The 18285-nt window shown below is 35.5% G+C and overlaps 1 protein-coding gene and 1 pseudogene across 1 annotated transcript in view; one reads left to right on the forward strand and one right to left on the reverse strand.

Annotated features, from left to right (window-relative positions):
* GNAI1 (G protein subunit alpha i1) overlaps positions 1–18285 on the reverse strand; it is a 312759-nt gene that overhangs the window by 206441 nt on the left and 88033 nt on the right. The window lies entirely within an intron of this gene.
* Positions 8692–8824, forward strand: LOC148110417 (U2 spliceosomal RNA; annotated as a pseudogene).

Below are 18285 nucleotides of genomic sequence, written 5' to 3' on the forward strand. Positions count from 1 at the left end.
TTGTTCTCGCATCATTTGTTGGAAAGACCGTCCTTTTTCCATTAATTGCTCTTGCTCTTTTGACAAAGATTAACTGTATTTGTGCATGTCTATTTTTGGGCTATTCTGTTCCATTAATCTATTTGTCTATTCTTTTGCCAATACCAAACTTTATTACCATAGCCTTATTTAAATCCTGATGTTCACTGCTGCCAGTGCTTTGTCTTTGTTCTTTTCCTTCAGTATTATGTTGGCTATCCTAAGTCTTTTGCTTACCATATAAACATTAGAATCCATTAGGCAATACCCACAAAATAGCTTGCTGGGATTTTGACTGGGATTACATTTACACTGTTGATCAAAATAGAACTGACATTTTTAAGAATATTGACTCTCCTGATCATGACCATGGAAGGTTTTTTTTGTCAAGCTTTGTAGTTATCTTGTTATAGATATCGTATTTTTATTAGATTTATACCTAAGTATTTTTTTAGTGCTAATGTAAATGGCATCGTTTTTAATTTCAAATTCCAATTGTTCCTTATTGGTACATAGGAAAGCTGTAGACTTGTAGATTAACCTAATATCCTGCAACCTCATTATAATTGCTTATTAGCTTCAGGTTTTTCTTTTTTTCATTGATTCTTTTGGATTTTCTACATAGACAGGTAGGTCATCTATAAAGATACTTTTCTTCTTTTTCATCTCAGATATTATTTCCTTTCGTCTTATTGCATTAGCTGGGTCTTCCAGTAAGATGTTGAAAAATTGTTGAGAGGGGCATCCTTGCCTTGTTCCTTACCTTAATGGGAATTTTAGTTTTTCACAAGAAAGGCATTAGCTCTAGATTTTTTTTGGGTAGATATTCTTTACCATATTAAGGGAGTTCCCCTCTATTCCTAGCTTGATAAGAGTTTTTATCATGAATGGGTGTTGGTTTGTGTATTTTTACACTGAATTTGTTAATGTTTTTATTAACCTTTACAATTAGATGGTAGGTTGTGCACTAATAATGTCATATACATGTAATTATTTGTGTGTGCGTGTGTGTGTGGTGTTTGGTTTTTATTTTTGGAGGAGGGCTAAGCCAATTTTCTCCCAGCCATTTGAGAAAAAAGTATTTTTGTAACATACTCTTGCTTCAAAAATAGAGTGGAAAACATGGTTTTGAAGAGAGAAAGCCTTTAAATGTGTAATTTGTGTTAAGCATTCATAAAGATAATAATGGCTATGAGAATCTCCCATCATCCACCACCCATCACAACTGTTAATCATTTTCTCTAAGTGCTTTTCCATTTGGCAAATGATACCTTAGTACCTCTCAGTGGAAATGGATAGCACATCCTCTACTTAATCACATGGAACGTTTAAGAAAAAAGAGACCGTTTCACCTATAGGCAGATTGTTCACTGATATCTTGAATTATTTCTTTGTTTTTTTAAAGATTTTATTTATTTATTAGACAGCCAGCGAGAGAGGGAACACAAGCCAGGGAAGTGGGAGAGGAAGAAGCAGGCTCCCAGCGGAAGAGCCCGATGTGCGGCTCCATCCCAGAACCCCGGGACCACGCCCTGAGTTGAAGGCAGACGCTTAACAACTGAGCCACCCAGGCGCCCCATCTTGAATTATTTCTAATATGTATGAGCTTTTTACTTCATAATCAGAGAGTTGATTCATGATATAAATTCAAGAATCTTTAACCTTGCTCTTTACATCTCTAAGTTAAAAAAAAAATTTTTTTTTTTTGAACAAGTACACAATGGGCAAAGAGAACTTTCACTGCCTCTTCAGCTTGGCTCCTTTTTCTTCTTTTGGTTAGCTCTGTGAGGAGGTCTCCGTTCAGACTCCTGAGCTTCTCCATCATCCTCCCAACTCCATATTCCTCCGGTTCTTGGTTCTGACACTAGAACTCTATTTCAGCTGTTTGGTTTAGGGCTCTGCTTTGTTCGGCTGCCTCTAGGACTTTGCTTCCCTATCATTTTTATAAAGGACATCAATACTATGCTCTTGTATATCCCTAATACCACAAGATCTAGAAATGGCTCTAGGAGTTCTCCTTCCTCTTTAATGTCTTCTTAAGGACATTTTCCCTCCCTCCTTTCTAAACTTCTCAGCTTTGAATCTCATGTTATCAGGTCCTTTACCCTATTGTTTATTGATGCCTCGTCTTCTTCATTCCTTAGTATTTATGGCTTCTGACTGTCACTCTAACGCCATTGTTGACTTAGTTCTTTATAACTTTACTATTCCCTTGGTTCCTTGAATCCACTTCCCCAATGATTAAATCCTCTATTCTTTGTCAGCTACTCACTCCATTATAAAATCCTGCCTTTGCCATTTGTAGAACTGTAATTTAGAACTGCAATCACAAGATTGGGATGGCATTGCTATTAGATATGGGAATGGAGGCCACCACTGTCAACAGGACTGTGTTGTTTGTTTAAGCAAAATCTGCCAAGATAAGACTGAACTATATACCAACAAATGACTTTGTTTTCTTCAGGAAATTTCTGCCAATCAACTTAACTAATACCTTTACCTAAGTTAGTTCACAGGGGTAAAAATCGCCCCACAACAATTACTTATCTAGTCCTGCTTCAAGACCCTCCTGTTTTGTCTTTCAATTCCAAACAATTGTATCACCAGTTCTGTTCAGTTTCCAGCCATGAAAACCTCACTTTCAAACTTAAGCCCACAATCCCACACCTCTAAAGAGCCTTTCCTGACTTCCTCCTTTGGAAACATGACTAGGACTGTGAAGTTCATGTTCTCCCTACTGGAGGGAGTTCTAATAAACTTAGTTTTGCTTTATTAACAGCTTGCTGGTGATATTTGAGACTTCAACACAATTCACCCATGATGCTAATTTTAAGCAGTCTACTCTCTGACGCTATTACAACATGCCACCTCCATCAACCCTACAACTCCATGGAAAACTTAAATCCATTGATCTTATTAATATCCACTATCCTTCACTGCCTCTTGACCTCATTCTCTTCATATCTAGCTTCAATTCTCTGGCCATAATTACTCCCTTGTATACACCCTCAAAATCAAAGCCCCTCACATATGTCATCACATTTACTTGGAAAACTTATACCCATCAAATCTAATTCTCTGGTCCTCAGATCCATGAAAGGATGGCTGGTGACACACATCTATGTGGAACAGACTCACTTTAAGTTTCTTACTAAAATAGTGAAGTTGGTCTTCAGTGCTGCTTGAAATATATTCTATATTGCCTCAATTCACTGACTCTCACATTCTTTCCAGCCACCTGTTCTCTCTCCAGAGTTCAAACGTCCCCTTCTCAATTCACTACTCCTAGTTCCCTGAGAAATTTGAAGCAACCAGAAGAGAAATCCCTTCTTCAGTTTCCATACCGCATTTACTCACCTACCAGCATTTTAACAAAATCCTTCCTTTCTTCTTTTGAGTAAAATTGCATCAACCCTTCTCCCATTTTACTCATTTATTCACATCAGTATACAAACAGGCTATTATTTTGTCCATTAAAAGGACCAAACAAGCCAATGTTTCTTATCATCCCATTTTCCTCTAGCAACCATTCCACCTCTCTGCTCTTTTTAAGAAGTTAGCTCATTAAAAGGGTTATCTACGTGCTATGTATACGTCTTTTCTATTCTATCTTAAATCCATTCCAACTGGAACTTCTATTGCTAAAACCAATGGTTGACTTTTAGTCTTCATCTGATTTACCAGAAACATTTGGCCAAACGCCTTTCTCTTTAAAATCGATCTTAAATCTATCTTCCAGGGCAACATATTCTTCTAGTTTTCTCTCTTCGTTACTTGCTGTCTTTAAATCTTATTATCTGATTTCTTTTTTCCATAACTCTGAACATCTGGACCCTTGATGATCTTATCCAGGTTTAGGGCTTCAAGTATCATTTAAATGTAACCAGTACTGTAACTTCTATCTTCAACTAGCACCTTCCCCTGAGCTACAGATCTGATCCCTCTCACTGCTGAATGGACATTCTCACTTGGAAGTCCAGACATCTTAAATTAAAGCCCAAAGAGGAACCTCATCTTCTCCAAGAATGTTTCTCCCACAGTGTCATTTCATTTCACGGGAACTTCCAATTTCTTAGGCCCAAAACCTTGGAGTCCTATTTAACTTCTCATTTTTCTTCTTTATATTCACTAGTTAGCAAATCCTCTTGGTCATAACTTCAAAATCTATCTACAGTCTGACCACTAACAGCATCCTGGTCCCAATCAAAAAGTTTCTCACCTAGATTATCAAAATAGCTTTCTAACTGGCCTCTCACCCTTATACATCTTCCACCTCAACACAGCAACCAAAGTGATACAGATAGAACAGTGTCGGACTGTTTTTTCCTTCTGCTCAAAACTCTCCAGGTTTCTCATCTCACAGTAAAAGCAAAATGTTTGTGATATTTTAAGAAGTCTGTGTGATCTTTCTTCCTTAGGGCTCTGATCTTGTCTCCCATTCCTCTTTCTACTGCTCACCAGCTATTCTAGCTTCTGGCAGTTCCTCAAATATGCTTGGTACATACTTACCTGAGGAAATTTCTGTGTGTGTGTGTGTGTGTGTGTGTGTGTGTGTGTGTTTCTCCATTTCTAGGAATGCTATTCCTCTAGGTATTCATGGTTCACTCCCATAAAAATCTTCTTCAACATAGTCCTCTTAGTAAGGCCTTCCTGGATCATCCTTTTACAAATCACAGGGCTCACTTCATCCCTGTACCCCTATCTTTTACTCTGATTTTTATTTCCTTAGTTTGTGTAGATTTTCATGCACTAGAATGTAACCTTTACAAGATTAGGTTTTTTTTCCTGGTTTGTTTTTTTCACTGCTTTATCCCCCGAATCTAGAACATTGCCTAACATATAGTAAAAGCTGAGTTAATTTTTTGTGGAATAAATGCATTGAAATTAATGCTTTAAAAACTATACTTATTTAGGTTTTGGACACATTTCACGAGTTACATTCTCCTATGGACTTTTAATCTGTTCAGTTGTTTTTGGCTTCTGTTGTCCAAATATAGAAATTAGCTGAATGCTACTTTTATTATTCAGCATACTTTCAGTAACATCCCATTGTTTCCAATGCAAATTGGATCATAATACTTTGTTATTTAATGGGAGGTCACAAGTCAGGACATTAACTAGCACTTTTGTCAACTCTCATATTGATTGTGTGAGCCAACTCAAGAACAGCAGGGATAAAATGATTTCCATGCCAAAGCCCAGTAGATCATAGAATCACTTTTAATAAAATACTGGGAAATTTTGCACAGAATAAAAGCGTAAAAGTTTTATATCCTACAAGTAACATTAAAGTAAATGCATTTGGGAAGAATTATTTCGGGCATTTCCAGTGGACACTTTTATGAGGTGCTGTTGATCAATGTTTTTAAAGTATCACATTGAGCAGTTTTACTTCCTATCACATTTCTTTTAGAAGTAGTAAATAGCTATGATAATTCTTATTTCATCATCCCTGTCACATATAACAAGCAATAATCCATCTTGTTTTCATTATTAAATATGGGTACTGAATATTGAAAGACTAGATAGAACAACTCTGTCAAAGTCTTGCGGCTGCCAGGGTGATAATTTGTCCGGGAGTAATGTTGCACTTAGAAGAAGTATGTAGGGTTAAACTCTCCTTCAACCAAGAACCTTTTTGAACCCCCCCCCCCCATAACTCTAGTGTTTCCAAAAAATGCATTTGGTGTTTTTTAAATTGCAAGTAAAATGATCTTAGGTGTGGCACGGGAAGACAAGTTAAAAATTAGCATCTTCATTGTAAAATGTATGAGAAATAATAGCAGAAACGGTACTCGGCAAATACCAAGATGGTGAGAACCAAGATAAGTGAAGTTCAGAACATCCTGATTATTGAATTAATGACCAACTAATCTCTAAATATTATTTGGTTACAGAAGGTGGAGTTAAATTGGTTCACTTAAAGGAATGTTATCAGATATCTACTCTCCAGAGAGAATGCTTGTTAAAGTATCTGACTCCAAATGACTGAATGAATAATGATGACCAAGGTCAGGGTTAGACGTGTTTCAATTTTACTATTCCAGTGTATTGTTTGGTTCTTGCTGGTAACATTAGGAAAGGAGAAATAATTGTCACTGCTATCATTAAAAGTTAAATAGGTACTCTGAACTTCACTTTTTCATATCTGTATGTTAATAGAAAAATCTATTTCTTAAAGCACAGTGTCCTTATATGGAAAGTCTAATCATAACTATACTTTCGTACATCCAGAACAAAAATGTCATTCTTCTCCTTTCTAACTCATTAAATGGCAAATACTTCTCTCAATTGTCCTTATGTAATAACTGTAGTGTAAGTAGAAATTAAATTCCCTATTTGAAAATTTTATAATCATATTCTAGAAATTCTGAGATTAGCACACTTTTATTTAATACAAAACTGCACTACTTCTATCTTACACTTAAAATGTCTCACACGATCAAGGAAAGTCTAAAGTAAGGGAAAAACAAAAACAAAAACAAAAAAACAACAAAACCCAAAACCCACCACCAAGTGGTTGTTACCAGTTGGGCTTCAATACTTGCCTCCATCTTTCACTAGCTGTGTAACTTTGAACATGTTACATTATCACTCAGAAAGTTATTTTTCTCATATGTCAATTAAGAAAAATACCTTGTTTTGAGAGAATGTGAAATGTCAAAGTATTTCATAAACTGTAACATGTCCTACACATTTTAGGAGTAAATGTATCTAGGTAACTAAAAAGCACCTTAAATGTATATAATTTACTTCGGATAGAATTTTGTGCTTTTCCTCCAATTTTGATTGTTCATATGTAATTATTGGGAACATAGTTCTCAGAATGCTTAGACAAATATGTGTGCTGATTATGAAGACTTACTGGTCCTTTATTTCTGGTTGAAAATTTCTTAAATCTTTCCAAAGAAAAATGATTTTCTATTTTTATCTGATTGAAATAGTAGTTATGAGAACAGGTTCAGGAAGTTAATCCTCTAGGCATAATACAAATCTTTACTATTTGAGTATTTACATTCAGAAATTTTATTTTTATTTGCATTTAAATATTGGGGTTTGGGAGGCAATGATATACAGGGCATATACCTGTCACATAGCTTTACTGTGGTCCTGTAGACACATCTCTCTTACCGGCTTGTTAAAATTTTGAAATGTGCACACCAAACCAACAAAGAGTAGCATCTAATTACCACATCAGTGTTGCCCTCTTTCTCCTCACCTATGTAGTGGGCATAGTAGTATCTGTCTTGGGGCGCCTGGGTGGCTCAGTCATTAAGCGTCTGCCTTCGGCTCAGGGTGTGATCCCAGGGTGCTGGGATCGAGCCCTGCGTAGGGCTCCCTGCTCTGCTGGGAGCCTGCGTCTTCCTCTCCAACTCCCCCTGCTTGTGTTCTCTCTCTTGCTGGCTGCCTTTCTCTCTGCCAAATGAATAAAATCTTTAAAAAAAAAATAGTATCTGTCTGAAGTGTTGTACGCACAATTAAATGAGGTAAAACAACTTTAAAAGTACAAGAAAATATAGAAAAAGATCTTTATGATCTTAGCATTGTCAGGGACTTAAAAAATGAAGGACCACACCAACCATATAAGAAAGAGTCCAGGTTTGATTAGATACTATTATACTATGTGAAAAATTAAGCAGTGCATTAGAAAAAGTATGGAATATGCAGCAGACACAGGGAGATCATGAAAATCAAAATCCACAAAACATTTAAAAAGTGTTAATTATCAATGAAAGGCGAGCAGAAATTTGAAAAGAAACTCAAAAGTTCAGTAAATATGTGAAGTGATGCCTAATTTATAAAAAATAAAAACATGATGAAATAAAACTCAACCTAGATAACCACTAAAAATTCAGATACTGAAGTTCAGTCAGAATGCATGTAAATATGAAATTTCTCAAAAGGGTTTTTCAGATATTGGTTAGTACAGCTATTCTGGAGAAAAATTTGAGAGTTAAATATTAGAATAGTGCATGCTTATAGGACACAGCCATTCTCTTCTAGGTACAGGTCTTAGAGAAATTTTTACCTATGCAAAGGGAAACATGGAACTACTAGAACATTCACTGAAGCATTGGTTATTAAAAAAAATCAATTTTTTAATTTCAAAATAATCTTCATATACATTAGAAAAGGAATGGCTATATGTTTCTCACATCATGAATCTTAAAAACAATATTGAGTGGAAATTTATTAATGGAGTGTCAAGTTTATGTACTTTTTAAAAGCACATATACACAAAAATGCTATATTTAAAGGACAAGTATTAAGTGTGTTTTGGAAGGACACATCAAGTGTAAGATAGTGAGTGTCTGTGGTTTGGGGAAGGGAAGGGAAGGCAAACTGGGATAAATGAGACAAAAATAAGGCTGTAGTTAACTATGGGCTACAGCAGCACAGGACAAGGATTCATCAATCCAACTCTTAAGATTCCATGTGCAGAAAAGGAAGAAAGGCAAATCTAACAGCACTTAGTGTAACATGGACAATTTTAATTTCCTACCTTTTCCAATAAAGTTTAGTCAAAATCAATTCTAACTTTCATTTTGCCAGTTTCTTAAAAGTTGCTATTTTCTGTCCTTACAAAATATCTAATTTCACTTAAGCAATAAACCAATATATGTGGGAAGTAGGATAAATTCAGAAGTCAGAATTACAGAAGTCAGAAATTTAATCGCTTCTCGGCCTTTTGGCTAAGATCAAGTGTACAGAAGTCAGAAATTTAAAGTACTATTATTATCTGAGTGATAATGATGTAAAAATAAACACTGGTATTGACATCCCCTTTCTGAAGCTGATATTTATTTTCTATGTTAATCAAAGTTCTTCATGCTTAGAGAAACACTGAATTTCACTGGAACTGCACCAGTTGGACAGGACTGATTATCTGTTTAAGAAAAGGAGGAGAGTCAGGTCAAACCTTGCTGTTCATGGAAAGGTGTAGAGATTTTCCTATTCCCCTGAAGATATTTCTGATTTGTAATCCCAGCTTGCCAACTTTCAGCTTCTATACTGATGAACTTCCATAGCCAGGACCCTCCGTCCTGGTGAGCTAGCATAGTGCCTGGGGGATGGTTGTTCGCAAGCATGGGTCAGTGGTGTGGAGAAAGTACTTCTTACAGCCCTAGTAATTTCTGTTCAAGTAGTTTTCTTTCTAGTTTCAATAAAGAACCTCTCGATCAAAGCCAGAAACTGCACAATTTCCCCACACAGACACAGGAAAGAAAATGTTAATGCTTTACAGTAATGATTTGTACAATTCATATTTTGCACCTTCACACAAAATGGATTAGGTCTTGATGATGTCCCAGATGTAGAATTATGAAATATTACCTAGCCAAATCTTTATATTAAGGTGGCCAATTGAAGATTACACAGCATACCTCCAAGGCTTCTGATCTGAAGTCCAGTGCTTTTCTATTTTGTCATACAGCTACTCAAAAATGTTGACATCCACACCAAGCTTTTAAATTCTGTATGTACGTACACACACACACACACACACACACAAAACTATTCTTCATATATACCAAATGTTTTCAATAGCTCAGGATGAATAACTGGGCTGATTATGTCATTCCCCCAAATGTAGATAATTTAAGACATAAAAATCTAAATATTGTATATTAGCAATAAACTGATTTCTTTTGGGTTCACAGTCAAATATTCCTGGCAGTAACTCCTTTGAGGAGAAGGATTAAATCATATTAATCTCTTTTCAAAAATCCAATACAGTGCCAGGGTCCCTATAGGGGGTCCCTCTGTCTAATGCTTCTGACATTATTTCTGCTAGTTCTTTGCCTACATCCTCAACACCTGGTTGCTACCTCCTTATAGGTCTCACCACGTGGATGAACACCTGGTCTGTATTTAGCCCTTTCTTAAGACACTTTCTCAGATAAGAACTCTTCTTTGGATGTTTACTCATATTATACGCTGATTTTTAAGCAATGAGTCAAAACTTGGCATTCAAATGAAACCCACATTTTTAAACTAAGCTGGCATTACCCTGGATTATTGATATTCCAAGCACTAAATTTCAAAACTGCCTTTATTATACATTAATGTATGCTTTCACTTATGTATCTAATTGCCAGGTGTAGTGTTAGATTTAGGGGTTAAATAGGTGAGCAGAATTTAATACCTGGTTGAACAGAACACTGTACTTAGTCTAGAGGACACGATCCTTAACCAGAGATCTATATACATATCTGTATCGGGAAGTTACTATTGTTCAGAGAAAAATCTTTTGCCACAGGTTTTAGTGCAATGCAGGCCAGCTGTCCTGGAAACCATTTCCCCTTGGTCATCAAAGACTACATAAAAACATTCATGTCCCCACTAATTTAAAACTTTATTGAATGCCTCATATTTCAGACACTGTAGTTGACACTTAGGGGGTCATTATTGAATGAACACATTAATTTATACCTTTAAAGTTCTGCCTATAATTCCGAGAGACTCTGATACAGAAAAGATGGTATTCAGTGTATTGAGAAAATTTGATAAATTTTTATTCACTGGCAAAAACCTAGCAGTATTTACCCAGATAAAATACAGGTCAGCAACAATTCCTGGGGGAAAAAGTGAGCTTATGAGGGGCCGAGACTTTAGGTGGATGGTGTTAAGTTTTAGTGTCATTCCCTTCTCACAATTTCATCTCAAATTAATGCCAAGAAGGTCTCAATATTTTAATAAACTAATTTGGATTCAATGTTTTAATATATCAATTTTCATTTGTAGATGAAATATTCCCAATATTCTATGTTGATAAACATAGATATATATCTCCATATATTTCAATGTAGCTTACACGACATGTGTCAAATGTTTAAACAGAGACAGCCCTCAGTTATGGGAGTGATGGAGTATATAATGGTACCCCATAGAAATTCTTATTGTGAGGGAAAGTTCAATGTGAGGGAAAGTAATCAACTTAGTTTGGACCGTACTTGGTACACGTAACCTTCTTTAATTGTTCATATTTACTCCAGGAGTAGGGATGGTAGAACATGGGGGGAAAAAGCTGTCTAAGATGTATGGCACAGTTCTTGGATATGAAAGGTTATTCCAAAGTTCTTAGGTAAATTTTGGCAGACTTTAGGTCAAGATAATGGCTCCTAATCAAGAAAGTACCCAATCAGAACTCTGCGTGAAGGGAATGAGACAAGAACAAAGTGAGAAACAAACAAACAAAAAAAAATCAGAACCTAAAAGATTTAAAATTGATTAAGGCTGAGACTGACAACACTTCTACAAGGTTTCCAAACATTAATTTGAGAATAGAAACTATAAGTTTCTATTACAACTTCAGGTACTGGGTTGGAAGAAAGGATAATAATTTTCCTTCAATTCTTATCTATAGAACAGAGCATCTTTTTTTTTTTTTTTAAAGATTTTATTTATTTATTTGACAGAGATAGAGATAGCCAGCGAGAGAGGGAACACAAGCAGGGGGAGTGGGAGAGGAAGAAGCAGGCTCACAGCAGAGGAGCCTGATGTGGGGCTCGATCCCAGAACGCCGGGATCACGCCCTGAGCCGAAGGGAGACGCTTAATCGCTGTGCCACCCAGGCGCCCCAGAACAGAGCATCTTCTATTCACTCAATAGTTCAAGTAAAAACTGATCAAAGATAACGGATTATGGGTCTACAAGAGTATCTGATACTTTTTGTCCTAACAATGGAAATATTTATTATTAGCTTGAAAGAGATAATAGAATATGGTTTTAGTTTAAGATAAACAATAGAGATGCCTTGTCCCTTTGGTCATCATACTCCCTGAATTTATGTATAATCTCAATTCTCCTCCATTATCTTGTTCTTATCACATTTTATCAAAACATCTAAAGTTGCATCTCATTACCTAAATATTTCTTCTTTTACATTCAATAGGATTCAGGGCCTCTGCCAGGATAAGCTTCAAAGTTGTCTGCTGCACAGAAAGTATACAAATTGAACCATAGCTTATAAGATACATATTTAAAGCTAAAACTATTTCAAAATAAAGGGATGGGCAAGTAGATGCCAGGCAAAAATATACAAAATAAGGATTAACAAGGCAGCATGAAAGTGATAGATCTGAAGGTTAGAAAAAAGTGCTAAAACGCATAATTTATGATGAAGTTATGAGAAATAAACTTATGGTCTCCCAAACAGTCAAATATACAGCAAAATCATTTTAATGGAAGGAAAACATTACACAGAACAATCAATATGGATGATTTTAGTATACCTCTATCCACATTAGACAGATTTAATAGGTTAAATACCTAATAGATAGGTAACTACACGGCTTCTACTTATAGCAATACCATAGCCTGAGATTACATACAATTCTCCCCAGTGGAAAGCACTTAAAATGTTAAACTGTAAAACATTCTCGTAAATGAATATGAGCTTGAAATCAAGGAAAGAAAATCTGTAAGAGCCAAACAGAAGGAGACAACTGGTTTTTAAAAAGTAAACTAGTGATGATGCCCTTACTCTGGAGGTACTCACTCATCTTGGTTAATTTAAATAAATAAATAAATAAATAAATAATAAATAAATAAATAAATAAATAAATAAATAAAGAGGCTTGCATTTTGAGGACAATAGAGCCAGGAAACAAAGCAGTAGGTTTGGAATTCATCTGTGTTCGAGCTGAAAACTCTGGATAAATTGGGACCCAATAAAGAACTAGCAATGAAAACTTGCATTAAGAAAATGTGACCAATTGAAAAGGTCACCTAAAAGAAAAATTATTTGCCCTGATTTGAGCTATAGGTATGGATAAATGTCTCCTCTGAGAGTTTGTAGTCACTGTGCTGTCAGCACAAGGATTAAGATTAAAATTTACACTATTTACACTTGGCTGGGGTACCACAAACTGAGTAATTAACATAAAGCGGTTAACACAAGAGGACAGAACTGGCAGAAAAACATGCTAAGAACACAAACCACAAAATTATAAGACATCTGAGGAAATAAGTCACTAAGTATGTGTTAGCAATCTTACTCTGCTTTTTATTATTTCTGCTAAGAATTTGAGCTAATAGACTTTCAGGTTATAGACCAGCACAGCCTAATGAAGAAATATAATGTAAGGTTCATACTTGATTTTAAATTTGTTTAGTAGTTTCATTAAAAGTAAACAGGTAAGATTTTAAGAAAATTTCACTTCAAGCATAAGGTGAGGTGGGTGGGGAATGGGTTAAATGGGTGAGAGATACTAAGGAGGGTATTTATTATGATGAGCACTGGCTGTTACATGTAAGTGATGAATTACTAAATTCTACCCCTGAAACCAATGTTACACTATATTAACTCACTAGAATTTAAATAAAAACTTGAAATAAAAAAAAATAAAGCAAAGGAACAAAATAATAACATGACTAGAAAATTTACTCCAAGCATTATTTCAACACAGAATGAATAAAATTAGATATTTTTAAATATTAGGTCTTTGAGATCAGTGAGCATTTTACACCTTTTGTACTTTTCAATTCAGACTAGCCATATTTCAAGTCCTGAAGAGCTATGTGTGACTAGTGGCTACCATACTGGACAAAGCAGAAAAAAAAAAAAAAAAAAAAAAAACCAAAAACCCACCATAGGTATTGTTAAAATCAAATATATATAAAATATAAGAAAAATAACTTCAAGACATTAAGATACATTAATCAAGACCAAAACTCAGTAACTTAGGAAAACATTAGAAACAGTGAAGAGGGAAAGAGGTGTTAGAATACTAAGTAGCTGAAATTACTCAGAATGCAACAGGGGAAGAAAAAAAAAAAAAGCATAAAAGAAGTTGGAAGATAGAGAAGGTCCAAGATACATGTAACTTTAATCCTGGATGGGGAAAATAGAAGAAGAGAAAAAGGGAATATTTGAAGAGATTATGCTTGAGAATTTATCAAAATTAACAAAAGCTTAGAATCCTTAGATTCAGAAACACAATGAATTTAACTTGAATAAATAAAGCTATGCCTATACATACCCAGTGAATCCACAGAACGAGAAGGGACGTCTTAAAAAGCAACTAGAGAACATTTCAGCTTATCCTTGTTCTTTGTGACAGTTATGTTCTATAAAGTTGCTATGAACACTGAATTAGCTAATACGAAACCATTGCACCTCAGGGAAATACGGGGTTGGGTTCCTATCAACCTCTGGTCAAAAACTTTTCATCAGTCAATCAATATATAACCTATTTCATGTGTGTTTCTATTGAAAGATATAGTATTTAATATATACTTCTTACAAATAACTGCATAGTCTTCCAATGATTTAAAGCCAGGAGCTTTGGAGTCCACTTGTACAGTTACATTGCCCAATGTCCTTAAACAAAAAGCCAGTCTCACAGCCTCCTGATATGCAGAACATGGCTCACCTGCAATGTTTTACATTTTTCATGACATATTGCCTTTTGAAATACGCAAGTTAGTCAGCACTAGTCAAGAAGGGTTTTACATTTTCCTAGCTTTACGTAATGTGACTGTAAACCTATTTGGCTTTCAGCCTCACAAGGATGTTGTATCCTATGCTTTTGTAATTGGGAGCAAGGATAGTTTCACTAAGTATTAAGACTTTTTTCAAATGATGCTATAACCAAGCAGTGTGGTAATGTAACAGAAGTGGACCAATTGTTCAATGGAGTAGAAAAAGCTCTTGATATTTACAGAAATTCAGTATATGTAAAAGTTGGTATTGAGTGAGAAAGGATATTTTATAAATTATGCTGGCACAATTGGCTGCCACTCATCTGGAAGAAAAGAGTTAAACATTTACCTTTTTAAAAAGATTTATGTATTTGAGTGAGAGAGATCACAGAAGGAAAGGGAGAAGCATACCCCCCGCTGAACAGGGAGCCCGATGTGGGACTTGATCCCAGGACCCTGGGATCATGACCTGAGCTGAAGGCAGATGTTTAACTGACTGAGCCACCCAGACACCCCAAACATTTACCTTATGCAACATAAAAAACAAGTTATAAAAGGATTCAATACTTAAATGTAAAAAGTGAAATTTTAGAAATCTATTTATAATTTAGGGGCAAATGAGAATATTATAACTGAGCTCATAAACTGAGCTTCCTAATTGTATATTTTTAGACTAAAGATTTTTTTTTTTTGAGACATAGCTTTGGGTTGAGTGGGGAAGTCTGGTTCACGGTACCATACCTTATTTCCCAACCTCTGTCACTCTTCATCTGTGTACCTGTATTCTACCTAGTTTAAGTGAGTTCTCAAAAGTCTCCTCCTCAATGTGTGGCTGGCCTGAGCTCTTATTGTGTGAAATAAAACTATCCATTTGGACCAGACTTTTGGGGTAAAGGGTGGGTAAGGATCTAATCATGCTTCTACGGTATTGAAATACTCTCTGAATTATTCTTGAGATTACGAAGAAAAAGAATAAGGATAATAGCCCTGACACTTTATTACTGTCTTGTTGCCTCAGGGAACAAGTGTTACAATCACAGGCTGCAAGTCCCTGGTAGATCTAGGCTACTGGTGTCAGATAGAGAATTAACAGGAACTTGAAGACTAATGAGGAAAGGAGCCAAGTTTCTAATACAGACCCAAGGTCAACTTTTTAAAGCTTGTGCTTTTACAATATTTTGATAGAAACCATTGACAAGATCTAGATTTTAAACACCTGGAAGAATGATATATTTACAGTTGAAAGACAGGTTTTTATTTTTGGAGAAAAATGCCACCTGATCTGGTTTTCATGAATTCAACGTTCCTATTAAGATAAAGTTTTCTATGAGCATATAGAAATACATTTTTATTAAGAGCTTATGTTAAAGCAAAGACGAATTCTATTTTCTCATGCAAATACAGTATAGGGATTCAACTAAAAAATTTGAAAAGTTACTGTGTTAATACTTAGTTTGATTACTTGTGAGCACTCAAATGGGGCAGAGCTCATCTACCAGGGAGCTTTCAGGTTGGCAAAGAAGTCAATGGAACTTGTTTCCCCCTAGCCTTAAGATATTTAAGTTTCAGTGTACAATGTAATACAATGTATTATAGTTAACTTTGTTTCAGTGAACTCAGTACAATGAAACCTACCAAATCCCACAAACTCTGATTTCCTTTTCCTCATTCAATGCTTATAGGATCCACAATTTCCATTTTAAATCCTACTCTGAATTATTTTGATCCTCTTATACCCTTCTGTCCCTAGATGATTTTTAAATCCTGGGTCATAGTTCAGGGGCGCCTGGGTGGCTCAGTCGTTAAGCTTTTGCCTTCGGCTGAGGGCGTGATCCTGGCGTTATGGGAACCAGCCCCACATCAAGCTCCTCTGCTGGGAGCCTGCTTCTTCCTCTCCCACTCCCCCTGCTTGTGTTCCCTCTCTCGCTGGCTGTCTCTCTCTGTCAAATAAATAAATAAAATCTTTAAAAAAAAAATCCTATAAAAAAAATCCTGGGTCATAGTTCAAAATTTTTGTTTATGTATGCATTTTCTTCTAGAAAAAGGAACAGCGAGAAGTATGGAAGTAGATTATTCCAGATACTGCAATTCAACTAACTTACCTACAAATATGAAAAACTGTAGTAAATAGATTGAAATAACCCAAGTTGATAAAATTTTATTAAAGAATCATCTAGTTTCTAGGTAATTAATATTGTTCTATAAATATTTGCACAGGTCACTTTAGCTTTGATATTTGAAATACAAACATGTATTATTTTACTGAAGTATAATGAATGAAAATTGTATGTATTCTTGACCCTTGAACAATGTCCACACCCTGTGCAGTTGAAAATCCATGAGTAACCTTTGATTCCCCCAAAATTTAATAGCCTACTATTGACCAAAGTCTTACTGATAGTCAATTAACATACGTTGTATGTTATATGTATTATATACTGTATTTCTTACAATACAGCAAGCTAGAGAAAATGTTAAGAAATTCATAAGGGAAAACACATTTACAGTACTGTAGTTATTAAAAAAAATCCATGTATAAGACTTGCACAATTCAGAGCTGTGTTCAAAGGTCAACTGTATTTAAGATGTATACCTTGATGTTTTGATATACATATACATTGTAAAACAATCACCACTATCAAGCTAATTAACCTATCCATCACCTCACATACTTTGTGTGTGTGTGTGTGGTATGGTGAGAACACCTAAGATTTATGATCCTCTTAGTAAATTTCAAGTATACAATACAGTACTGTTGCATAGGATCATATTGCTGTATATAAGATCTCCAGAACTTACTTATCTTGTATAACTGAAACTCTGTACACTTGACCAAAATCTCCATTTTCCCCTCTCCCCCACCCCTGGCAACTACCATTCTACTCTGCTTCTAGGAGTTACACTAGTTTAGTAACATGTAAGTGGGAGCATGCAGTGTTTGTCTTTCTGTGCCCGGTTTATTTCCCTAAGCATAATGTCCTCCCAGTTCATTCATGTTGTCGCAAAGGTCAGGATTCCCCTTTTAAAGGCTGGATAATATTCCATTGCATACACACATTTTGTTTATTCATCCATCCTTTCCATGCAGTTAAATTACATTCTTAAGCTCCTCAAGCTAGGAACCATATAGCTGTGCTCTGGCCAATGCTAGATGGGCAGGAAATTACTTATGTAATTTCTAGGCCTGGCACTAAAAATTCCCCATAGAGATTCTTCATCCTTCCCCTTTCCTGGCAAACTTGGAGGGAGGTGTCATGTTGAGGATTATGAGGACATTATATGAAAGGATTCTGGGTCCCTGAAGGACTGCACAGAACAGAGCTCTCCTCCACCATAGCGGACCACAAGAGTGCACAATAAGCTTGAATTGTATTCAGCCGAAATGTGGGTATTGTTCCAGCAGATAGCCTGTTAATATGAGGACTACTGACAGCAGCAGTATAATGAGTAATTAATGGCTTGAGTTCTAAAAATCAGACAATGTAAGTATACATTTTACTCTGTTTCTTATTACCTATCACTTTATGTAAATCACTTAACATCTTCCATTTCCTTGAGATAAGAGGGAATGTATTAGTAATGCCTAACTGGCTACAGTTGTTGAGACAAGTAGGTCCTTAAAAATGAGCTAATATTTCATAGTTGTTTCCAAGATTTTTTTTTTTTTTTGATGAACATAAAACAAAATCCTAAATCTCCTAACTGAAACTATTAGTTTATACAAGATGTGCTGAAAATATACAACCATGGCTAGGATAGGGAAGTAACGATCTTCAAACTGAAGAGCTGTACAGACAGTTCCCCAGTCATGTTTTATGGAAATAAAGACTAGAAAATAAAGGC

The sequence above is a fragment of the Ursus americanus genome, chromosome 3, assembly GCF_024610735.1.
Source record: "Ursus americanus isolate L20-20 chromosome 3, mUrsAme1.1.p, whole genome shotgun sequence".
In the NCBI taxonomy this organism is placed as follows: domain Eukaryota; kingdom Metazoa; phylum Chordata; class Mammalia; order Carnivora; family Ursidae; genus Ursus; species Ursus americanus.